This window comes from Oncorhynchus gorbuscha, linkage group LG10, assembly GCF_021184085.1.
Source record: "Oncorhynchus gorbuscha isolate QuinsamMale2020 ecotype Even-year linkage group LG10, OgorEven_v1.0, whole genome shotgun sequence".
NCBI lineage: Eukaryota > Metazoa > Chordata > Actinopteri > Salmoniformes > Salmonidae > Oncorhynchus > Oncorhynchus gorbuscha.
The window spans coordinates 96814039-96831640 of NC_060182.1; the positions used below are offsets into that span (position 1 = coordinate 96814039).

At 45.1% G+C, this 17602-nt stretch overlaps 2 pseudogenes across 1 annotated transcript in view; both read left to right on the top strand.

Annotated features, from left to right (window-relative positions):
- Positions 1-3335, top strand: part of LOC124046815 — a 20024-nt pseudogene extending 16689 nt beyond the window's left edge. The window contains exons 12-13 of the transcript XR_006841071.1: positions 1134-1356; positions 2260-3335. The product of XR_006841071.1 is annotated as an RNA polymerase-associated protein RTF1 homolog (transcript). The remainder of the gene's footprint in view (positions 1-1133; positions 1357-2259) is intronic.
- A 1371-nt stretch (positions 3336-4706) lies between these two features.
- LOC124046997 lies at positions 4707-16713 on the top strand (annotated as a pseudogene).
- The last annotated feature ends 889 nt before the right edge of the window (positions 16714-17602 follow it).

Here is a 17602-nt window from a genome sequence, read left to right on the forward strand (position 1 = left end):
ATCAGTGCTCAGACTTTCCGCAATAGGCTGAAAGAGGCTGGACTTAGGGCTTGTAGGCCTGTTGTAAGGCAGGTCCTCACCGGCAACAACGTCGCCTATGGGCACAATCCCACTGTCGCTGGATCAGACAGGACTGGCAAAAAGTGCTCTTCACTGACTAGTCTCAACAGGGGTGATGGTCGGATTCGCGTTTATCGTCAAAGGAATGAGCGTTACACCGAGGCCTGTTCTCTGGAGTGGGATTGATTTGGAGGTGGAGGGTCCGTCATGGTCTGGGGCGGTGTGTCACAGCATCATCGGACTGAGCTTGTTGTCATCCCAGGCAATCTCAACAGCATGATCATCACACAGTTGCACCTTGTGCTGTGGACAAAAGGACACTCCCTAAAATGTGCAGTTCTGTCACACAACTCAATCACACAGATGTCTCAAATTGAGGTAGCGTGCAATTGGCTTGCTGACTGCAGGAATGTCCACCAGAGCTGTTGCCAGAGAATTGAATGTTCATTTCTCAACCATAAGCCGCTCAACCAACGTCATTTTAGAGAATTTGGCAGTTGCCAGAGAATTTAAAGTTAAAAATAAAAACATTGCAGCTTGCAGGTAGAAAATATCCAGATTTTTAATTTTATTTTTTAAATCCTATAAATCACATTGGCCTATTATTAACTTGTGTTCCGCCCAAAGCTTTTAATTTTTAAGAATGTAATTAGGGAAGTCTGTTAAGAACAAATTCTTACTTACATTGACGGCCAAACCCGGACGACTCTGGGCCAATTGTGTGTAGCCCTATGGGCCGGTTGTGATACAGCCTGGAATCGAACCAGGGCCTGTAGTGACGCCTCTAGCACTGAGATGCAGTGCCTTAGACCGCTGCGCCACTCGTGAGCTTAAAGCATCAGCCAAGCTCAATTTATATTGTTATACATTTAAAAGGTGAGGTGGGGGGTAGCCAACCTCAGCAGTAAGGGCTACAAAGTCAGTCCCAGAGCCAGGGTGAGGGTTTGAATGCTGAGATGATAAAGTATCCACGAGCAACTTTAAGCGTTTTTTTACACGTATTAAAATTCTGAATAACTTGCCTGTCTGCAGTACTTGCCTGTCTGCAGTATTGACGGTTTGTGTTTTGGCAGGCCAGAGACCCTTCAGTCCATGCAGCTATCCTCCAACACCTCAATGAGAAGTACGGAGAAGGGTCAGGCAAAGAGATGGACTTGGAGTTTGAGATGGGCAGGGGAGCAGGACAGGCTGCTCTCAAAGTCATCGACCCGACAAAGAACACCAGCGACCTGTCAGAGGACCTCTTTAAAGTTCACGACTTTGACGTCAAGATTGACCTACAGGTTCCCAACGCAGGTGAGACGGACAGTTTCAAATGTCTACGTAACAAAGTGGTGGGTTCGATCCATGCCTCCAGGAGGGTAGTTCAATGTGCACTAACAATACCGTTACACATGACACATGTATGTTTCCCCTGGGTACAGATCAGGGTACCCCCCCCTAGGTACAGATCGGGGGTTTCCAACCCCCTAGGTACAGATCGGGGGTTTCCAACCCCCTAGGTACAGATCGGGGGTTCCGCAGGATAATTTTTGTTCAAACTGGCATGGCCATACCGCAAATAAACTTTATCTACCGGTCTGGTTAACAAGTCCTGTAATTTTTTGGGATACTCACTGAGGGCGGGGCTGATAAGGCAGGGTGTCACGGAACCAACCCGGTTGATTCTGAGAATTCAGCACAGTTATGTCCATTGAGATGAATTTGAGATTTCTTCGTAAAGGGTCCACAGCATGTTTCTACTGTACAGAACACGGTTCAACAGTCCCTAGGATGAAATACAAAGCCTGTAGGTTTTAAAGATGCCTTGAGTAAAATACATACACTCCATGTTACTGCAAATACACATTATACCCCCTTTGTATAAATAAAGGACACATTAAATGTTTTTTAATTTATCACAGTATGCTTCCAAGTTATAACATGTCATGAGTCCATATATATATATATATATATATATATATATATATTATCACTGCTGCAATTGCTGTTACTTTACCTTCTTCTTAAAAGGAATTACATAGCCTATTGGCCAAAAGCCGGCTATGACCAGCTAATGGATCAGCTTCCCCTCACCAAGTCCTAACCTTAACCACTTGTGAGGGAAATGCTAAACTCACTCAAGGTCAGCGTCTAGGGGAACCTACACCTGTAACAACAGATGTGTCAGACTAATGTTGTTCCTCTGGTGTGTTTCAGAAGCCAAGTCTCTGTCAGTGAGCGCCAACACCCTGGCAGTGAAGGACGGTGCTCCACGTAGGTCTCTCAACCTGGAGGACTACAAGAAGAGGAGGGGCTTGATCTAAAGAACTACAGGAAGTAAATGAGGGGCTTCAACGACTGATCAAATGGCCTAAAACCTCAGTCAGAACCACCTGCATGTTGGTTGGCCATTCGCCCCAGGGCACCAGTGTGTGTTTGAGGGAAGAGAGAGAGAGAGAGAGTGTGTGTGTGAGAGAGATGTGTGACCGTATGCTTGAGTGTGTGTGAGAGAGGCTGTCCATCTTAAAACAATAGGAAATAATAATTAAGAGAAGACAGAAGACAACTTTTTTTTTTTTTTTTCTTTTCCCTCGAAGGTTTTCTCTTAGACAGTTGTTGACCTTTTTATTTTATTTTTCTCTCGTTTATTATGTGGTAAAAATTGTACTTGGAATTGTGTTTATTTTTCTTTTGTAATTTCTAAGTTTTTTTATAAATAAATCTAACGTTGGTTCTCCCTCATATGGATCTGAAGTTCACTCTTTTGGTGTCCAGTTCTTTTGCAAGGGCATAGTGGTTGTGGATTCTTACCTTGGCCAACTCTGTCTTGTAAGACTTAGATTGACATGATTTGAAGTTATTGGGACTGTCAACATTTATTGGGGTACAATCTTGATTCCCGCCCCCCCCCCCCTGTTTCAGACACGGACTGTATTTTCTTCGTACATGATTTAGGTTTTCCCCTGACCTAAGAGGTTGAGGGCAGTACCACGTTCTCCAGCTGACCCGTTCTCTTTCTCAGACAGCAGGGCCGGCTCGTTATCTGCCTGGCTACTGGACAGCACTTTGTAAAGTCTACAAAAAAAAAAAAAAAAAAAAATATTTAAAAATGAATTTACATGGATCACAGAGAGAATTGTTTATTTTCTTTTTGGTACCCTTATCTCTCTCTTTTCCCTGGAGCAGATTCTAAGTGTTATCGATCCTTAAACAGTTCCTGTATTGATGTGGCATGCCATGGAAATAATTCCCATTTGCAGTGCGGCAGAATAAAGAGAGAGACTGTTTCGTAACATCTGTGTTCTCTTTGTGTGTTGTCTTTCCCTCCCCATTACCAGTGGTTGAGATACCTTTGGGTGTTGGCACTATCCCCATGAGTGATTTTTATTTTATTTCATTTATGTATTTATTTTACAGATAACTATCCTATTATTCACAAAAGGTTCTGTCGAGTTTATTTTGTGCATATTGTAGGGTCTCTCAAATTACTGCAGTCAAGCCATCCACGCTTCAGACACGTCCTGAATTTGGGTGCACGAATACACAACACCTGACAATATCACATGTTTTCTGGAAACTAAAACAGCTACTTATGTACAGATAGGGACATCACTAGTTACCACAGTCACAAAGTCATAAACCCTGCCTAAATTATACAATCTTAAAATAGGAACAAAAAGCTCATTTTTATTTAACTACATTTTTACGATTATAGCCATTTTGACTTAGCGTATCTAATGGAAACCCACAGATTGAGAAGATGACTTAAAAATAATTTAAAGAAAAAAATGTAACAGTGCACACTGAGGAATAAATCTTTTTCATTTTCGCACCTTATCAAACATTTCTCTGAAATCACAGGTAGAGTGAGGCTCCAGTAGCTTACCAGGTGTGCTGCTTTAATTTTTATTTTATTTAACTAGGCAAGTCGGTTAAGAACAAATTCTTATTTACAATGACAGCCTACCCCGGTAAAACCTGGGCAACGCTGGGCCAATTGTGCAATGACCTATGGGACTCCCAACCACGGCCGGATGTGATACAGCCTAGTTTTGAACCAGGGACTGTAGTGATGCCGCTTGCACTGAGGAGCAGTGCCTTAGGCGGCTGCGCCACTCGGGAGCCCTAATACCACAGTGGTCAACTATTTCTCTCCAGAAATATGTTTAAAACCAATTATTTGTTATAACTAAGCCAAGATAGACCATGGCCTGTCGTTACCAATGGGAGCAAATGAATCATAGTGGGCAGACCCAAGTACGAGATATCGAGATCCTATTGGTGGGTTCTATCATTTATTTGCATATTTCAGTTAGGGAACGCCCACACTGAAGTGCTCGTGTGCAATAACTCAATTCGCCCTTGTACTCCATCTAAACAACAAACACATTTTAAACTTTGGAAAATGGTCAAGTCTACCAACTTAGCCCGCTCTATTCGTAACATATTTTAGTTTTGGGAACACAAAACGGTATTGAGATCAAATGTTTCATGATGAGAAATTTTTCTGAATATCGGCCAAATTCCATCTCCTTCCTACTTGGATTCCTCTCATCACCTTGGTGTTGAGTGGAAATGTCAACCGGATACTTCAGATTTTGTACATTCGGTGAAACATCTGGTTTTACTGTTCTATCTGTGTCAAAATCTGACAGCTGGCTTGTATTTTAATCAGGCATCGACATAGGCGTTCTGTTTTTGGGGGTCCTTGCGTTAGTTCCTGGTCCACGTATGAGACTGATCCAAACGCTCATATTTACCTAACAAAGATTTACCAGATAATGTGTAAATGTGACACTATAGTCCATCTGTTGATTATTCATCCCGGTCTATAAATTGTCTGGGATATTTATTTATTTTTAGTTTTGGACGTCGCTGTTGTTATACGGTAAGTCGACTAGCTAGTTAGCGATAATGGATGCTAATGTGTTAAAATAGTTTGTTTGTCGGACCCTGTGTAATCCACCCCTGATTTATGCCGAAAGCTGAAAGTTGATATCTCAGTATGTTGTTAAACCTACCCACACAGACCATTTTATACTATTTTGAGGGTTAACTTAGTGATCACCCGGATTTCTAGCTAGCCTTCAAAGATGTTAGCCATAACATCAACAATCTTGCTATCTGTTGGACGGTAGAAGCAATGTCATCATAACATGTTGCTTTATCTTTTGGTTTTAGGGGAATGTCTTTTGACATACACATGAGATTTTGTCACAAAAGCTATTGTTATTTAATTTCTGAATCTGACAAACTGATTAATTTGTGTTTCTAGGATGCAGAATGTCTTGGTTGGCTGACCTGGCAGGGAAAGCTGAAGACTTCCTGAATAAAGTGGATGCAGGAGCTGCCAGCCTGACCAAACCCCAAGGCCGCACCTCCTCCTTCTCCTCAGCCTACGATGCTCCCGACTCCACTGAAACCTCTCAGTACAGTAGCACCGGCTACAGCACCAACACATCAGAGACACAGCAACACCCCTATGGGAACTCCACCTCCCACAACGCACCAGGATCTGGTTTCATTACTGCAGCTGCTGGCAACATCAAAAAATCCAAAGGTTCCCTGTTGACTAGCTCAGCCACAGTCTCCACTACCAGCACCCTTCCCCTGGGGTCTTCCAGCACTGCCTCCTCCTCCAGCTCCATCAAACCCTCCTCCAGCTTTGTGAGGCCTAGTAAGAAGAGTCAGAGTGAGCAAGATGTAGATGATGACCTGTTGTTTGACTTCCTTAACAGCTCAGACCCTCCGGCGGCCAACGAGAGGCGGGAGGTCAGACCAAGAGATCCTCTCAGAGTATCTCCTGAAGGATCAGGCTCCCCACAGCCAGCACCTCCTGTCTCGGCTGCTGCCCCCATCATGGTCCCCTCAGCCCCTCCACGCCCCCCTCCCTACGGGGCATGTCGCGAACCTCCAGCTACAGCTCTCTGTCCACCAGTACTCACAGTGCCAAAACAGGGGGTTCGGAGGATGGCTCTGCCAAAGAAAGTCAAGGTACTGACACTTAAACTGGTAATGTTAATGTCAAGGCACTTACGCGTATTTCTTTTTGTTATTTTATCTCAATGTTTGGTCGACATCATATAAATTCATGAAATAATCAACACAGTGTTCTAGTTACAATTGCTAATTTAAATCATCAGCTCAACGTTCCCTCCTTTATGTGTTCTCTCTTTCTCTTTTTTCCAGACACACCTGATGGTTCTGACTCTGGGTTGGCTGTTCCCCAGTCTATCACCTACCTATCAGAGTCTCCGGCCACATACGAGGCCCCTCCCCCAGCCCTGGCCCCGCCCCTATAGAGGAGCAGCAGAGTCAGATGATGTCCAGTCTGCGTTTGGAGAACCAGCTACTGAGGTCAGAGGTCACCTCCCTCAACCAGGAACTGGCATCCATCATCCAGAGAGCCAAAGACACTCAGGAGGGTGAGAGAGCTGAGAGAGACTGAGGAAGAAGACTCATGTCCGGTCCCAAATCTGTTTATGCTGTCTTGCCAACTCATATGGTCGTTGTCATGCCGATGGATGTTGTCTTGCCAACACAGCACTGACAGATCTGGGACCAGGTTTTGCTCATGTATGTGTAGCAGACACCTAAATAATGTGGTTTGGTTTATGTCTGTCGTGGGCGTAACTATGGTCATAATCTCTTTCCTACAGAATTGAACCAGGCACGGTTACGCACAGAGAAGTGGAATTCGGACCAGTCTCGCACAGACCGCGCGGTCAGGGAGCTGCGGTCGCAGGTTGATGACCTCACAGAGGCCCTCGGTGCTAAGGACGGGCAGTTGGCCGTGCTGAAGGTCAGGCTAGATGAGGCAGATCAGTTACTGAAGTCACGGAGCTCTGCTCTGGAGGAGGCACAGACTGAGAGGTCCCGGTATGTTTACAATCTTTGTTAGATGGAATAGGCTTGGAAGAACTAAATCTGTTTGCTTCATTCATTATTAGTAAAGACAACTACATTTGTCAGAAGTCCAGGTAAATTTAATTAACCAAATCTTTGTGAATGAATAGATCCAGTCAATGAGGCTGCTTCAACATTTACATTTCATTCATTATTAGTAAAAGACAACTACATTTGTCAGAAGTCCAGGTAAATTTAATTAACCAAATCTTTGTGAATGAATAGATCCAGTCAATGAGGCTGCTTCAACATTTACATATTAGTAAAAAATATATTGAAAAAGTCTGAGAATAATCCATATGTAACAGTGCTCGCATGGATAAACATGGTGTTGCTCCGGAGGTAACAGTGCTCACATGGATAAACATGGTGTTGCTCCGGAGGTAACAGTGCTCACATGGATAAACATGGTGTTGCTCCGGAGGTAACAGTGCTCACATGGATAAACATGGTGTTGCTCCGGAGGTAACAGTGCTCACATGGATAAACATGGTGTTGCTCCGGAGGCTCTGTGTGAGGTGCTCTCTGAATAGCTAGTCTGTGTGCAACGGAGGTAAAGAACGTGCCGTAAGCTCCACTCCACAGCTAGCTTGAAATGTCGCCAATGAAGTTATTGAATCGGATCCTTGTCTGTAGGACAACTGGTTGGCTACGTTGTCAAGGAGGTCCGGTCACGTGTCTTTATGGAGGACCGCTGGTCCGAGCCCGGTAACCAAGGGAACCGGTGGAGGAAACGGCCGTTAGCGTCACACTGAAGTTGGTTTTGTATAGTACTAGGGAGACAACGACCAACTTTGTACCCCCATCATGTCCAGGATCCTCCAGGACCACACAGAAGGAAGCAGTATGCAGTCCCAGGCCATGACGACCATGCAGGAGAGACTGAGGGAGGCAGACATGGCTCTACGCAGGGAACAGGATGGCTATAGACAGATGCAGGTAGAAAAATATATATACACCCACACACGTCCCAACTCTCAAGTACACATATATATATATATATATATATATATATATATATATATATATATATATATATATATAATTATTATTTTATTAATCATTAATCTGTCAAAGCAAAATGAAGGATGGTGGACCTAGTGGAAACAGGGCACATTCTTCATGTACATTCAGAAAGTACAGACCCTAGACTTTTTCAACATTTTGTTACGTTACAGCCTTATTCCTAATCAATCTACACACAATACCCCATACTATCACATTTACATAAGTATTCAGACCCTGGACTCTGAACTTTGAAGAAGCACCTTTGGCAGAGATTCTAGCCTCAAGTCTTCTTGGGTATGACGCTACGTACCCGTGGCGGCAGGTAGCCTAGTGGTTAGAGCCAGTAACCGAAGGTTGCTAGATTGAATCCCTGAACTGACCAGATAAAATTGGTCGTTCTGCCCCTGAACAAGGCAGTTTAACCCACTGTTCCCCATAAAGCCGTCATTGTAAATAAGAATTTGTTCTTAACTGACTTGTCTAGTTAAGTAAAAGTTAAATAAACTCTAAAGAAATACAGGATTGGTACACCTGTATTTGGGGAGTTTCTCCCATTCTTCTCTGCAGATTCTCTCAAGCTCTGTCAGGTTGGATGGGGAGTGTCGCTGCACAGCTATTTTCAGGACTCTCCAGAGATGTTCAATCGGGTTCAGGTCCGGTCTCTCTGGCTGGGCGACTCTAGGACATTCGGAGACGTGTCCCGAAGTCTTGGTTGTGTGCTGAAGGTCGTTGCCCTGTTGGAAGGTGAACCTTCACCCCAGTCTGAGGTCCTGAGTGCTCTGGAGCAGGTTTTCATCAACAATCTTTCTGTACTTTGCACCATTCATCTTTCCCTCGATCCTGACTAGTCTCCCAGTCCCTGCCTCTAAAAACATCCCCACAGCATGATGCTGCCACCATCATGCTTCACTGTAGGGATGCTGGGTTGTTTCTTCCATACGTGACACTTGATATTCAGGCCAAATAGTTAAATCTTGGTTTCATCCATCAAGCGGGCTGTCATGTGCCTTTTACTGAGGAGTGGCAACCGTCTGGCCACTCTACCATAAAGGCCTGATTGGTGGAGTGCTGCAGAGATGGTTGTCCTTCTGGAATGTTCTCCCATCTCCACAGAGGAACTCTGGAGCTCTGTCAGAGTGACCATCGGGTTCTTGGTCACCTTCCTGACCAAGGCCTTTCTCCCCGATTGCTCAGTTTGGCCGGGTGGCCAGCTCTATGAAGAGTCTTGGTGGTTCCAAACTTCTTCCATTTAAGAATGATGGAGGCCACTGTGTTCTTGGTGACCTTAAATGCTGCAGAAATGTTTTGGTACCTTTCCCAGATCTGTACCTCGACACAATCTTTTATTTAATTTAATAAATATATATTTACATTTATTTGGACTTTTTAACCATTTTTTCATCCCAGTTTCGCGGTATCTAATTGGTAGTTAGCCTTGTCTCATCGCTAAAACTCCCGTGCAGACTCTGGAGAGGCGAAGGTCGAGAGCCGTACGTCCTCCAAAACACGACCCAACCAAGCCGCACTGCTTCATGACCCAACGCCCGCAACCCGGAAGCCAGCCGCACCAACGTGTGTCGGAGGAAGCATCGTTACACCTGGCGACCGTGTCAGCGTGCACTGCTCCCGGCCCGCCACAGGAGTCGCTAGAGTGCGATGGGACAGGGACATCCATGCCGGCCAATCCCTCCCTAAGCAGGACGACGCTGGGCCAATGTGCGCCGCCCCATAGGTCTCCCGGCTGCGACAGAGCCTAGACTCTAACCAAGATCTCTAATGGAACAGCTAGCAACTGCAATGCAGTGCTTTGAACCACTGCACCACTCGGGAGGCCCTGCCTCGACACAATCCTGTCTCGGAGCTCTAAAGACAATTCCTTCCACCTCATGGCTTGGTTTTGGATCTGACATGCACTGTCAACTGTGGGACCATTTATATAGACAGATGTGTGCCTTTCCAAATCATGTCCAATCAAGTTGTAGAAACATCTTAGAGATGGTCAATGGAAACAGGATGCACCCGAGCACAATTTCGAGTCTCATAACAAAGTGTCTGAATACTTATGTAAATAATGTATTTCAGTTTTTTAACATTTGGAATAAATATGCAAAAATAAACATGTTTTGCTTTGTCATTATGGGGGTATTGTGATGTCACTATGTGGTATTGTGATGTCATTATGGGGTATTGTGATGTCACTATGTGGTATTGTGTCATGTCATTATGGGGTATTGTGATGTCACTATGTGGTATTGTGATGTCATTATGGGGTATTGTGATGTCACTTATATTGTGATGTCATTATGGGGTATTGTGATGTCACTATGTGGTATTGTGATGTCATTATGGGGTATTGTGATGTCACTATGTGGTATTGTGATGTCATTATGGGGTATTGTGATGTCACTATGTGGTATTGTGATGTCATTATGGGGTATTGTGATGTCACTATGTGGTATTGTGATGTCACTATGGGGTATTGTGATGTCACTATGGGGTATTGTGATGTCATTATGGGGTATTGTGATGTCATTATGGGGTATTGTGATGTCACTATGGGGTATTGTGATGTCATTATGGGGTATTGTGATGTCATTATGGGGTATTGTGTGTTTGCTTTGATTTAGTTTTATTTAATACATTTTAGAATAAGGCTGTAACGAAATGTGTAACAAGTTAAGGGGTCTGAATACTTTCCCGTAATGCACTGTAAAGTCAATCATAGACTATATAACGTGTCGTCTCCTCGGTTCCACAGAGTGAGTTTGCGGTGCGGTTATCCAAGGTGGAGGCGGAGAGGCAGACGCTAGCGGAGGCGGTGACGGGCGCAGAGAGACGGGCGTCGGATGACAAGCACCGGGTCGAGGACCTCCAACAGCAGATGAGGAGTGCCGGAACGCAGCGAGACTGCCAAGCAGGAGTTACAGGACTATAAAAGCAAAGCCTCCCGCATACTACAGGTAAGAGATAGAGATCTTTAGGACACAACTCACTATTTCCTTTCTAATGCTTTTGTTTGTGTGTGTGTGGTGTGTGTGCGTCCTCTCCAGTCAAAGAGAAGCTGATCAGCAGCCTGAAGGAGGGTCAGGCTTGGATGGTCTGGAAGGAGGAGGAGCCGGACTTTTGGAGCTGGAGGAGCTTAGACATGAGAAGGAGCTGCAGAGAGACGAGATACAGAAACTACAGGGACAGATGCAGACACTCCGTGCTGAGATACAGGTGAGAAGGGACTGGAGATGGTCTCAGTGATATATAACCCTCTCTCGGGCCGACCCTCTCTCGGACCGACACCCCTTAGCACACATACAAAGCAACTTACAGTACAATGTGAGTGCATACAATTCTTTAGTATGTTGATGTGATTCCTGCACTATCCTTGCGGGACTTGAACTCTTCACCTTGCCGTTGCTAGCACCAACTGAGCCACACAGGACGTGCTTACTTCAAGACAACCTTGGTAGCTGGATGACCTGGCTGTAAGAGTGAGATGTTGTGACCGCTCTTCTCCCAGGACTTGGAGGTAGCGGCCCTGACTGAGGCAGAGACGTGGAGAGAGCAGCAGCTGGAGAACCAGGAGCAACAGGCCCGACAGACCAGAGCCAAGCAGGAAGTGGAGGCCGAGGTGGAGCGCTACAAACAGGTAGCAGAATATATCTTATTATACCACGGGCGTTGTTGAATACTCCTTTCTGATTGGCTTGAAGGGCATTCTAGAGCATGCGTTATTTCTCTGTAATGTACACTATAATTCAATGGCTCTGAAGGTCATTGTTGTGTTGTTTATGTTTGAGCTGCTTTTGAAAGCAAAAGTCAGTTTTTTTTTTTTTCAAAACATTATTTGGCGTTGTTGAAAAATACAATTTCATAATAGCAAGCGAGCTAGGACTGACGCTTTTCGTTAGCAAAGCTAGGAAGTCTTTTGGTTTTTGTTACCAAGGCAACTACTGTAGCAGTTTAGTAAACTTGCTAGCTACTTCAGTGGATATTGAGTATGTTTCTAAGAGCAAAAATAGCCTTCGAATAAGCAGGAAAATATTGCAACTCTGTGGGAAGTGCGTGCCACTCTGCTAACAGAGGACAGAGAAGGAAGAAGGAATCACTTGTGGATTAAGTAAGATGGCGCGTTAAGGAGGTTGCCGGTTCCTGCTCGACTTCAATTTTTTATTTTTTATTATTATTTTTTTGCGTCGTTACTTTGTTTGCTTAGAATGTTCATGTAATAATTTTCTACGACCAACAAACACTTCAGCGAACTGTGCAAGATCATAAAGCCAGCTAGAATCCTCTCACCTAGATGCAGTCTTTATTGTTGCTGGTCATCATTTGGGTTATCAATGTGTTTCCTTCGACACATTGGTGTGCCTGGCTTCTGGGTTAAGTGGGCGTTGTGTCAAGAAGCAATGAGGCTTGGTTGGGTTGTGTTTCGGAGGACGCACGCCTCTCGACCTTTGCCTCTCCCGAGTCCGTGCGGGAGTTGCAGCGATGAGACAAGACTGTAACTATCAATTGGATATCACGAAATTGGGGAGAAAAAAGGCTAAACTTTAAAAAAAAATAAAAAAATTCTAAGAATGCTGTTCATTGACTACAGTTCAGCATTCAACACTATTGTTCCATCCAAGCTCAACACTGAGCCCAGGGTCTGGACACCACCCTCTTCCTGACGGGCAGACCACAGGCTGTGAGGTTTGTCAACAACACCTCCTCCACACTGACTCTTAACACAGGGGTCCCCCAGGGGTGTGTCCTCAGTCCTCTGCTGTACTCCCTGTTCACCCACAACTGTGTGACTTTGCACGACACCTACTCCATCATCAAGTCTGCTGACGACACCACGGTTGTAGGCCTGATAACCAACAACAATGAGACCGCCTTTAGGGAAGAGGTCAGTGAACTGGCATTGTGGTGTCATGACAACGACCTCTCCATCAGTGTCAGCAAAACAAAGGAGTTGATTGTTGACTTCAGCAAGCAGAGGAAACATTCCCCGATTCACATCAATGGGATCACGAGTTTTAAGTTCCTCTGTGTCCACATCACCAAAGGACTTGACATCGACCAACAACTCCACCACTCTTGTCAAGAGGGCGCAACAGCATCTCTACTTCCTAAGGCGGCTGAATAAATGTGGCATGCCACCCCAGATCCTCACCAAATACTACCGCTGCACCATCGAGTGCGTCCTGACCAGTTGCATCACAGCCTGGTAGGGAATTACTCCATACACGACCGCAAGGCCTTCCAGTGGGTGGTGAAAGACGGCTCAGTACATCACTGGGACCGTGGCCCTCCAGAGGGTGTTGAAGACTGACCGGTACATCACTGGGACCGTGGCCCTCAGAGGGTGTTGAAGACGGACCGGTACATCACTGGGACCGTGGCCCTCCAGCGGGAGTAGTGAAAGACGGACCAGTACATCACTGGGACCGTGGCCCTCCAGATGGTGGTGAAGACTGCTCGGTACATCCCTGGGACAGTACTCCCACCCATCCAGGACTTCAACTCAAAATGGTGTCTGGGAAGCATCATCAAGGACCCCACACACCGCAGCCCGATCTGTTTCTCTCCCTTAGCGTTGGGAATACTGTATCAGAGCATGAGGTCTGATACCAGCAGGCTCAGACAGTTTCTATCTACAAACCATCAGACTGCTGAACACTTGAACTGGACTGACCACCTGCTCTGATTCTCCGCACACATGCACTCACTCACATATACACAGACATACACACAGTACGTGGACACACCCCTTTTTCAGCCACACCCATGTTGCTGACGGGTGTATAAAATCGAGCCCAGCAATCTCATTGGCAGTGGTGTAAAGCTCACCGCTATCGGACTCTGGAGCAGTGGAAACACATTTTCTGGAGTGACGAATCACGCTTCAGCATCTGGCAGTTTGACTGACGAATCTGGGTTTGGCGGATGCCAGGAGAACGCTACCTGCCCAGAAATAGATAGTGCCAACTGTAAAGTTTGGAGGAGGAGGAATAATGGTCTGGGGCTGCTTTTCACGGTTCGGGCCTTAGTTTCCAATGAAGTGCAACCTTAATGCTACAGCATACAATGACATTCTAGACGATTCTGTGCTTCCAACTTTTGGCAGCAGCCCTTTCCTGTTTCAGCATGACAATACAAAGCAAGGTCCCCATTCAAAAATGGTTTGTTGAGATCGGTGTGGAAGAACTTGACTAGCCTGCACAGAGCCCTGACCTTGACTCCGCCAGACACCTTTGGGCTGAATTGGAACGCCGATTGCGAGCCAGCCCTAATTGCTAACATCAGTACCCGACCTCACTAATGCTCTTGTGGCTGAATGGAAGCAATTCCCCACAGAAATGTTCTAACGTCTAGTGGAAAGCCTTCCCCCAGAAGAGTGGAGGCTGTTATAGCAGCAATGTTCCAACGTCTAGTGGAAAGCCTTCCCAGAAGAATGGAGGCTGTTATAGCAGCAAAAGGGGACCGACTCCATATTAATGCCGAAGATTTTGGCATGAGATGTTTGACTTTTTGGATATGTGGGGTATGTTTAGTTTATTTTTTAGTTTATTTTATTTTTACAGGGACAGTGCACATTAATCAGCGTTTCAGTAAAAGTGCCGGTTTTGTAACCGGCTGAATTTTCAACGCCAGTCCTGGGCAGGTTATTAAAAACAATTACAATATAGACAATAGCACCATAGAACAAGCAAGACATAGCAACATAGGACAAGCAAGACATAGCATACAGACAGAGCAACATAGGACAAGCAAGACGTATACAGACAGAGCAACATAGGACAAGCAAGGCGTGGCATACAGACAGAGCAACATAGGACAAGCAAGACGTAGCATACAGACAGAGCAACACAGAACAAAAAAAGCAGCAAGACAAAATTCATAAAAGCAACAAAGTGTTTCCACACCTCTGGCTACAGACAACAGACAACGAACTGTAGTTTTGGCAAGTCTGTTAGGACATGTTCATGCTACACACATCACAACTGTTGCTACCCAACTCTTATTATACTGCTCCAGTTTATACACTGCCCCCCTTCCCCAATACACCTGTAAATATTATAAATTGTGTCTTCCTGTGTTATACTGATGCTAAAATGTGTATTCTATTTTTTTGTATTCTTATTGTTGCAAAGTCGAAGGAACCTGCAAGTAAGCATTTCATTGGCCGATGTGTACCCAAGCATATCCAAAGCAAATCCTACTAGTAAACCTTGGACCTTGGGTCCTATTCATTTAAGGTGTGCAACGGAGAAAAACCCCATTATGAAACGTTTTGCAATGTAAAACGTGCGTTTCTTATTCGACCACATGTCCAGGTAGTCCCTGCCATGTCCAGGTAGTCCCTGCCATGTCCAGGTAGTCCCTGCCATGTCCAGGTAGTCCCTGCCATGTCCAGGTAGTCCCTGCCATGTCCAGGAAGTCCCTGCCATGTCCAGGAAGTCCCTGCCTGTTTCTTTCTCTATCTCTGGGCTAAGGGGAAATGTTCTATGTGTGATGTAGGAGCTACAGTATGTCGAGGAGGAAAACCACCGTGCCAAGACCACACTGCAGAGTCGCATCAAGGATCGGGAAGATGAGATCCAGAAACTCAGAAACCAGGTATATAGACAGTTGAAGTCTGAAGTTTACGTAAACTTAGGTCGGGGTCGTTAACATTAATTTTTCAACCGCTCCACAAATTTCTTGTTAACGAACTGTAGTTTTGGCAAGTCTGTTAGGACATCTACTTTGTGCAGGACACAAGTCATTTTTCCAACTACTGTTTACAAGTCCTCAACTGGCTGCTTCGTTAAATAGTACCGGCAAAACACCAGTCTCAACGTCAACAGTGAAGAGGCGACTCCCGGGATGCTGGCCTTCTAGGCAAAGAAAAAGACATGTCTCAGACTGGCCAATAAAAAGAAAAGATTAAGATGGGGGAAAAAGAACACAGACACTGGACAGAGGAACTCTGCCTAGAAGGCCAGCATCCCGGAGTCGCCTCTTCACTGTTGACGTTGAGACTGGTGTTTTGCCGGTACTATTTAACGAAGCTGCCAGTTGAGGACTTGTAGGCGTCTGTTTTTTCATATTAGACACTCTAAAATACTTGTCATCTTGCTCAGTTGTGCACCGGGGCCTCCCACTCCTCTTTTGTATTCTGGTAAAAAAAAAAAAATCTGTTTCCAGCTACAATAGTCATGTACAACATTAACAATGTCCACACAGTATTTCTGACCAATTTGATGTTATTTTAATGGACAAAAAAAAAAAAGTGCTTTTCTTTAAAAAACAATGACGTTTCTAAATGACCCCAAACTTTTGAATGGAAGTGTATGTCAAAGTTCACATAATAAATAAATAAAATTAATAAATAAATATATATATATATCTTGTGCAGTGAAATGCTTATAGTCCTAGCTCCTAACAATGCAGTAGAATGTCAAAAAAGTGGATTTTTTTTAGGGTAATAATTTTAGGACTATAAGCATTTCACTGCACGACACATAACATCTGCTTAGCTGTAAGTGACCATGTAACTTCCCCCCCACAGCTGACCAATAAGGCTCTGAGCAGCAGTAGCCAGGTGGAGCTAGAGAGCAGGTTACACCAGCTGACGGAGACTCTGATCCAGAAACAGACCATGCTGGAGTCCCTGGGAACAGAGAAGAGCTCGCTGGTCTTCCAGCTAGAGGGCTGGAGACCCAGCTGAAGAACACCCAGGGAGGAGGAGGGCAGACCGGGGGGCCACACATGAGCAGCATGGAGAGCCCATGAGCTGGGCAAATGGCACCCTATATACATTTAGTACACTTTTTTTGACCAGCTCAGGTGACTGGCATGGGCTATGATTAGGTAGCCTTTTCATTTTGATTTTTATGTGGAATGGTACCTGGTTGTCATGTGGATATACATTTATGTGGACGGACTTTTTTGACCAGGTAGCCTGGTTGTCAGGTGACTGATGTCATGTGTCATGGACGGATATGATTAGGTAGCCTGGTTGTCATGTGGACGGATATGATTAGGTAGCCTGGTTGTCATGTGGACGGATATGATTAGGTAGCCTGGTTGTCATGTGGACGGATATGATTAGGTAGCCTGGTTGTCATGTGGACGGATATGATTAGGTAGCCTGGTTGTCATGTGGACGGATATGATTAGGTAGCCTGGTTGTCATGTGGACGGATATGATTAGGTAGCCTGGTTGTCATGTGGACGGATATGATTAGGTAGCCTGGTTGTCATGTGGACGGATATGATTAGGTAGCCTGGTTGTCATGTGGACGGATATGATTAGGTAGCCTGGGTTGTCATGTGGACGGATATGATTAGGGTAGCCTGGTTGTCATGTGGACGGATATGATTAGGTAGCCTGGTTGTCATGTGGACGGATATGATTAGGTAGCCTGGTTGTCATGGACGGATATGATTAGGTAGCCTGGTTGTCATGTGGACGGATATGATTAGGTAGCCTGGTTGTCATGTGGACGGATATGATTAGGTGGGTTGTCATGTGGACGGATATGATTAGGTAGCCTGGTTGTCATGTGGACGGATATGATTAGGTAGCCTGGTTGTAGCTGTGGACGGATATGATTGTTAGCCTGGTTGTCATGTGGACGGATATGATTAGGTAGCCTGGTTGTCATGTGGACGGATATGA